The sequence below is a fragment of the Elephantulus edwardii genome, unplaced genomic scaffold (assembly GCF_000299155.1).
Source record: "Elephantulus edwardii isolate Elephantulus edwardi_28Jun2011 unplaced genomic scaffold, EleEdw1.0 scaffold00135, whole genome shotgun sequence".
Classification (NCBI taxonomy): domain Eukaryota; kingdom Metazoa; phylum Chordata; class Mammalia; order Macroscelidea; family Macroscelididae; genus Elephantulus; species Elephantulus edwardii.
In genome coordinates this window covers 170,569-178,528 of record NW_006399885.1, presented here as the reverse complement: position 1 = coordinate 178,528, position 7,960 = coordinate 170,569, and the positions used below count along the sequence as shown (strand labels likewise).

The 7,960-nt window shown below is 40.1% G+C and overlaps 1 pseudogene; it reads right to left on the bottom strand.

Annotated features, from left to right (window-relative positions):
* Positions 1 to 4,334: 4,334 nt before the first annotated feature.
* Positions 4,335 to 4,936, bottom strand: LOC102843976 (annotated as a pseudogene).
* Between the last annotated feature and the right edge of the window lie 3,024 nt (positions 4,937 to 7,960).

The following is a 7,960-nucleotide window of genomic DNA, read 5'->3' as shown; positions in this document are numbered from 1 at the left end:
TTGTTAAGGTTTTTTTTGTGTATTCATGCAAATGATCTATTTATTAATCTTGACCTCCCTCTCTCTCCTTTCTCATTCCTATTATCCCTCTAAAATTAATTCTATCTGTGTGTATACCTTTTCTTAGTTTGTTATAGTAGTGGCTGGGGGCTTTTTGTTACTCACACATGTGACTCAGTGTAATTGAATCTAGATTCATCTATTTTGTGGCTGTCTTTCAATGTTGTCCTTTTGATAAGTTCATTAGAATGCTGTGGTTTATTATGTGGTTTATGTATAAGTTTATTAGAAAGTTTTGGTGCTGGAGAAGAGTCTTGAACATACCATGGACTGCCAAGAAAACAAATAGGTCTGTCTTGGGGAGAAACCAAGTTGGTCCTTGGAGGCTAGGATTTTGAAGCTCCATATCACATACTTTGGGCTCATGGCCAGGAGAGACTGGTCCTTGGAGAAGGACATCATGTTCAGAAGGGTGAAGGGACAGCACAATAGAGGAATACCCTGGATGAGATGGATTGATACAGTAACTGGGGCAATGTGGATTGGTGTGTTAGAATCGGTGAAACTGGCTCAGGACATGGAAGGGTTCAGAGCTACTGTCCATAAGGTTGCTATACATTACAGGAGACTCAACAGCACATAACAACAACATTTTTTATTTAAACCTCTTGTTTGGAGTCAACAAGACCAGAGGAAGGCCTTTGTATTTAAAAGTTGGTATCTTATTTTGGAAGAACATTCTTCTAAGTGGTACAACACTCTTCTGTCAATTTGCTGTATCGAGGCCGCTATGATGCTGAACCTTGTATCATTGGGGTGTCAAATGCCATAACGATTACCCATGGTGCATAGTGTTTGGTGGAACTCCAGTTTAAGACAGATTTGGAAGCAGGAGTGGCATCCACTTTCTAAACAATCTGCCTCCGAAAACTCTATGAACTTCGAAAAACAACAATAGTTATAGAAAGGCTTCAGGTCTTTTATTCATAGGGTTACTATGAGTCGTGCTTGACTCGATGGCAGTCAACAATAACAACAACAACAACATCCATAATCATTAGGGAACTCTAGTGGTCCAGGGGGTTAGGAGTTGTGCTGCCAACCCAAAGGCAGATGGTTCAAATTCAACTAGTGCTCAACAGGAGAAAGATGAGCGCCGTGTCCTCCTGTGTAATTTATAGCCTCTGAAAACCTGCTGGAGAGTCAGCTATAAATTGGTTCAGATTCAGATAGCACATGACGATAACATCCATAAACATTACTTACAATCTCATTTACAAAATAGCCTATTCATTAAAATTTTTTAGTTTGCAGTTATATTGAAGGCATCTTCAATCTCCTCTTTTGTTATAAAACTGCTGTTGTTACTTGATTCAGGTTCATAACATCCCTTCATAGGTTTTCTGATGCTATACATCTTCATGGGAGGAGCCTGTGGAGCAGCTGGTGGCTTTGAACAGCTTACTTTACAGCGAGAGGTCCGACACATTACCCAGGATACCACCAGAGCTTTCCTGTTACATGCCTGTTTAATCCGTCTAATTTTATTTCATTTAATAGGTGATGTATTTCTAGAAATCTGTTAATTCTGTCCTGGGAAATATTTATTGACGTGCAATTTTCCATTGTATCCTCTTTATCTTTGTTGGATCTGCTGTAGTTCTTGAGCCCAAAGGAATAAGAGACACATGCTATCACAAGTGAGGTTCCTTATTGGCTGCTTAGCGAGGGATCCCAGCAGCATGTCAGGATTCTCCCTCCCCTAACTTCAGCTAGCTGCTTTTATACCCTTACTGATCCCCCACCCTCACCCTGCCCAGAAGCTGGGCTACGTGGACCCAGGCTACAGTATCCTGCTGTTGACATATTTCTATGTGTACAATGATATGGTCACGGGTACAGTTCAAAACGTCTACATCTTGGGTTTATAAACAATGTTGTTGTTGTTGTTGTTTAATGCCGTCGAGTCGTAGACAACTCATAGCGACCCTATGAATGAACAGCCTGAGCACTGTTCGTACATAGAGTTTCCAGAGGCAAGCCGTTTCGGAAGTGGATGCCGACAATAGCAGCTACTATTTCGGGAAATGAGTCAGGACAAAACTTTAGGACTCAGAGCAGAAATTTTCCACACACAGGGACTAGTTATTCAAATGGAATGAGTGCTACATAAAATGGAGTCTATTTGGCTTCTCAGTAATATCCCCATTTTATTTTTTTTAATTTTGGTTGTTAGCATTCTTCCTCTCTTTTTCTTTGTCAGCTTAGTGAATGGTTTATCTCCTTTGTTGATCCTTTCTTTCTTTTTTTTTACTGTGGAAAAGATTTATTAGTCTGTATGAGTTGGGTTTGGTAAGCTATTGGCTATTTGTAACAGTGAATTATCAAGGCTTTCATTACAATAGTACACATCAAAATCTGGAAGACTTTCTCAAAATGTCATTTAGTGTTTCCCCCCAGATTTCTCAAAACATAGAAATAGGGGCTTCTGACTATTAGCTAGCCATTTACAGAGGTCAAAAGATACTTTCATAAACATTATACAAGTTATGACTGATGTATGTGGACAGACACTTTTGAAATATTTAGGGGGAAAAGGGAGTTGATTTTGACAGTTGTTAGAACAACGTGAGTTAAATACTTTTCATGTCCTTCTGAAACCAAAATGGAGGAAAACCTTTACCATCACTCTGCCAACCACAGCATGACTAAAAATCATGCAGAAGGGTCATGAATGAATGTTGTTGTTGTTGCTATGTGCCGTTGAGTCGCTTGCGATTCATAGCGACACTATGTACAGCTGCCCTAAACTCTGCTCTGTCCTGTGCCAATCACACTGTCTCTGACACTCCCATTCCAATTACCCCAGTCACTGAATCAATCCACCTCATAGAGGGCCTTCCTCTCCTGCACCGTCCCTCCACCCTACTAAGCATGATGTCCCTCTCCAAGGACCGGTCCCTCCTTACAACATGTCCTAAGTATGGTAGACGAAGCCCCAGAATCCTTGCCTCCAAGGAGCCGCCAGTTTAACCCTTTCCAGGATGAATCTGTTTGTTTTCCTAGCAGTCCATGGTACCCTCAATACTCTTCTCCAGCACCACAGCTCAAAGGCATCAATTCTCCTTCTATCGTCCTTAGTCATTGTCCAACTCTCTGATGATGCATAGCAAGTGATCGCAAAGACCATGGCCTGTATCAGACACATCTGAATCTTCAGAGAGACACCATTGCTCTTCAGAACTTTGGAGAGGTCCCTAACAGCAGACTTTCCCATCACAATACGTCTTTCAGTTTCCTGGCTACTGGTGCCGAGAGTGTTGACTATGGAGCCAAGCAAACTAAAGCTGTGAACAGTCTCAATCTCTTCACTATCCATCCTGATGCTGCCAATTGGCCCAGTGGTGAGAATCTTTGTCTTCTTGACATTGAGCCTCAGTCCATACTGAAGGCTGCACTCCTTGACCCTCTGCAGCAGGTGCGTCGGGTCCTTCTCAGTTTCAGCAAGCAGGGTTGTGTCATCTGCACATTGTTGATAGATCTTCCACCAATCCTGATGCCGCATTTCTCCTCATAGAGCCCAGCCTCCCGGATAATCTGTTCTGCATACAGGTTGAAAAGGTATGGAGACAGGACACCCACAGAATTAAAACCCCAGTTATTATGCAAGTGAGTTACTCAACTATGTAAATTAAAAAGAAAGCTCAAACTTTTTAAACATATCACTGCTTGTTTAGAAGCAACATCATAACAAATAGATTTAATTCTAAGTTGTCTGGGGCTTTCTGTAATGAGACTCAAAATACTAAAACAGAATCTGTCAGCAAACATCCTAGAAAAGCTGTGGAATCATGCTCTTTATTATTCCTGAATGACAATTTGCCAGATTTGATGATCTAAGTGTACTTCCTAGTGTTTTGAGGAGTTCTAGATACCAAATAATTAAATAATTAGTAGGCGTATTTGAGGGGAAAAGGAGATCAAAACCAGATCTTGTACCAACATATACCAAATATATGTATTTTCTTTAAAAAAAATACATAATAAATTGAAATCATAAAATCAAATGTACTTATAAAGGTATACCTATTTTATGTTTCATTAAAAACTGTAGACTACAAACTGCATGCTTGCTGTAACATGTTACCTGGGAATGCCAGTGAGAGGAATTTCCTGCAATTATTTATCTTTATAATATAAAACAAATTTGTGTGAACTGCAAGGTCCCTAAAATATATGTACAAACTACAAGGTCCCTAAGATAGTTAAAGAGTTTATATACAGAAAGATGTCACTGTCTGAGCAAAAAGGCAAGAGATGGAATTTCCCAGAGTTTATAACACAGAAGAGTAACCACCACACGTGCCTCCTCCATGACCTCTTCTCTGTGTGATAGTTTTCCTCCTCTATTCTGGCTCTCACTTTCCCGCAGTCCAGGGGTCTGAATGATCTTTTCAACTAGTGCTGCAAAGGCACATTCGTTGTACACCATCACGGGGTTTGCCCTTGCCTCAGTAAATAACACGGAATGCTTCCGTGCCAATTTCAGGCCTTCATTTCTATCAGCTTCACGGTTTCCCTTATCAATTTTATTTCCAACTAACATGTTTACTGTGTTATTTCTCGTGCAGTATGTTTCCAATTCATTTAACCAATTATCAAGTTTGACAAAGCTGTCTCCTCTTGTGATGTAATTAACTAATGTAACACCCAGTGCACCTCTCTAATAACTGGGAGTGAATGTTCTGAACCTCTTCCAGCCAGCAGTATCTCATATTGCCAGTTTAGCCTTGTTTCCATCCACTGAAGTGGTTTACACCTTAAAGTCAACACTTATTATTGCTGCAGGTTCTGGATCAAAAGTATCATCTGTGACCATCAAGAGCAGGCTGGACTCGTGCACCACACTCTCGCCAATCACAAGCATCTTAAGCATCCCCCCATCCTGACCTAACCCAGCTCCTACCCAGCTGGCCGTCTGGGTTCTCCTCTCTGCTGATCCTTTCAAAGAACTAAATTTTGGTCTTGTTGATTAATTTTGTTTTCCCATTTCTCTCGTTTGTGTCTTAATATTTATGATTTCCTTTTCCTTGATAGCTTTGATCTCCTCTTGCTCTTCCATTTCCATTCATTCATGTTGTCTGATAAAGTCATTGGTTTTGCGTTTTTCTTCTTTTTTAAACATAAACATTTATTGATCTTTATAAATTTGCTCTGAGTGCCATTTTGGCTACGTCTCATAGCTTTTGAGCAATTTTTCTTTCATCCTCATTTGATTCTAAAGGTTTTTTAACGTTGTACTTTTTATTCTTATGTGACCCAGTAGGTTTTAAGTAGTGTATTATTTAATTCTTGTGATGTATTTGGCATTTATTTCTCATGATTCTTTCTGATATTGATTTCTACCTTCACATCTTTATGATCAGAGAAGATACTTTGCATTTTGTTTTGTTTTGGTGTTGTTTTATGTTTATTTGTTTGGGGTTGTTTTAGTTGCTAGTTTAGCTTTAGGACCCAATAAGTCTTGTTTTTGAAGTATTGAGGCATATATTAAACCCAGAAAAACCCATTGTTTCCCAGTCAACTCTTAGCAATTCTCTCCCGAGCTTTCAAGTCTGTGTATCTTTATGGGAGGAGTCAACCTATCTTCAGACTCCTGCTCGTACACTGAGGTTAGCATCCCAATACACATCACACAACACCACTAGGAGATGGATGTGTGTCAGAGGATGATAGTTCTGGCTGACTTGCTTGGTTTATCATACTGAGAGTTTCACCCTCTTAGGGCTTCATCTAACCTGGGACAAGTGTTGCCCACCACTCTTCCTTCCTATTTTGTTCACTGCATTTTTCTACCTCTGGCTGTACATGCTGTGAAGTTTTCTTTTGGACTGCTCACCTAAAGATGACTGTAATCCACAAATAGTTATTATGCTCTGCCTTGCAGGCTGTTAGGTCACAAACAATACAGGATTCTTTCTGTTCCCACTGGTTTTTTAAAAAATATTTTTTACAGCATATTCTTCCCATTTCTTCCTCTCATTCATTCATTGTTACACATTTTTCTCCTTGCCCACTCCTCCGCCCCATTCACTTTTCTGCCTCTTCTGATATGGAACACCTTGTGGGTTCAAACCACTGACTTTGCAGTTAGTAATTTAGTGCTTAGGCCACCCAGGGCTTTACTGGAGCGGCTAATAGACCAGGTCAGATTTTAAAATCTAAAATAAAATTTTTAAAAATTTTAGACCAGGTCAAAATACTAAAGTCATGGAATTCAGAGTTCATCAAGTCTTAATGAAACTTGAGAAAATGCCCTTGAAACCTATAAACCTTAATAATATGACAGTGAGTCCACATGTTCATCCTGCTTTTTGATGTAACACAATTCAACAGGACTTGCTCATCATACTGTACTATTAAATATTAAAAATCTACCTACCTGCTTGGTTGACCTTCAATTAACCATGAACACCAGGACTGTTTTCAAGGACTTGGTTCCTGCTGACAGCATGTCCAAAATAAGTGAGAGGAAGTCTGACAATTTTTGTTCCTAAGGAGCACTGGGCCTTTCTTCTACAACAGATTGGCCTGTTCCTTAAGTTCAGTACTCTGCAATATCATAATGCGTTCCCATGGGGTATGACTCACAGCAACCCTGAACAGCAGATCTGAACCCTGTCCTATCCTGTGTCATCTTCATCTCTGACATAGTCGTATCTATTGCTTCCATCACTGTGTCAGTCCATCTCGTTAAGGAGCTTATGCACCCTTTTCCAAATATGAATAACCCCTTCTAACAACATGCTCAGTATATGTGAGGCCAAGCTTTGCTGTCCTTGTCTCTAAGGAGCACTCTGGCTATGCTTTTATCAAAGGCCAATATACTTCTGTCATCTTTATTCATTGTCTAGTTTTCAGATCCATGGATAGTGATAGGAAAGGCCATGACCTAAATCAGGTGCACCTTTGTCTTTAAACTTATCTAGTTGCTCTTCAGTACTTTGGAGAAGTCCTGACAGCAGACTTTCCCGTTGCAATACGCCTTTTTATGGTTGCATAGTGGAGTGTACTCGGGACGGGAGTGGGGGATTCTACACCAATGAAACAATTTTTCTTTTACTTTTCAAAGAGAAGAGCAAACTAGGAATAAGGGTGAGCAGGGAGAAAAATGCAACAGTGAATTTATGAGAATAAAAAAAAAATCTCTGTAAACGTTCATTAAAATTAATTTTTAAATATTTTTTAAAAAATAAAAACACCATGGCCCACTTGAGGGTGGTCAACTTCAACCAGCTTTACAAGGAGAAGGCTTATTTATGATATTTATGGTACAAAACCAATTCCAGTGAGGTCAAAATATAAATACCAAACCTAGCCTTCAACCTTGACCTAAACACTAACTTGGAATCCCAAACCCAAACTCTAAGTGACTAAACTCTGCACAGCTCTGCCTATCCACAACCTAAAACCCCAAGACCTAAATATAAACTTAGCCCTAAAACTTCTAAAGTCTTAATGACAAACCCTTAACTGTAAATACAAAGTCCATCTAAACCCCAAAACACTAACCAAATCCCTAGCAAGCTGACCTGTGCCCCAATATCCTTCACTCAGCCTCTGAACTCTTCCTAGTGTCTTAACCCCTCCTAATCTTTCTTCAGACCTATTAACCTCGTAGGTGAATGGCAGAAACCAAATGCTGGAACCCAGAAGCAAGTTCAATTCCTCCAGTGCATACTATACTCATTACCATACCATGTTGCTGTTGTTATTGTTGTTGTTATGTGCCATGGAGTTGCTTCCGACTCATAGCGACCCTATGTACAACAGCCCTAGACCCTTCTGTATCCTGTGCCAATTGCACTGCCTCTGACACACCCATCCCAATTACCCCAGTCACTGAATCAATCCACCTCATAGAACGTTTCCCCCTCCTGCGCCGTCCCTCCACCCTCCC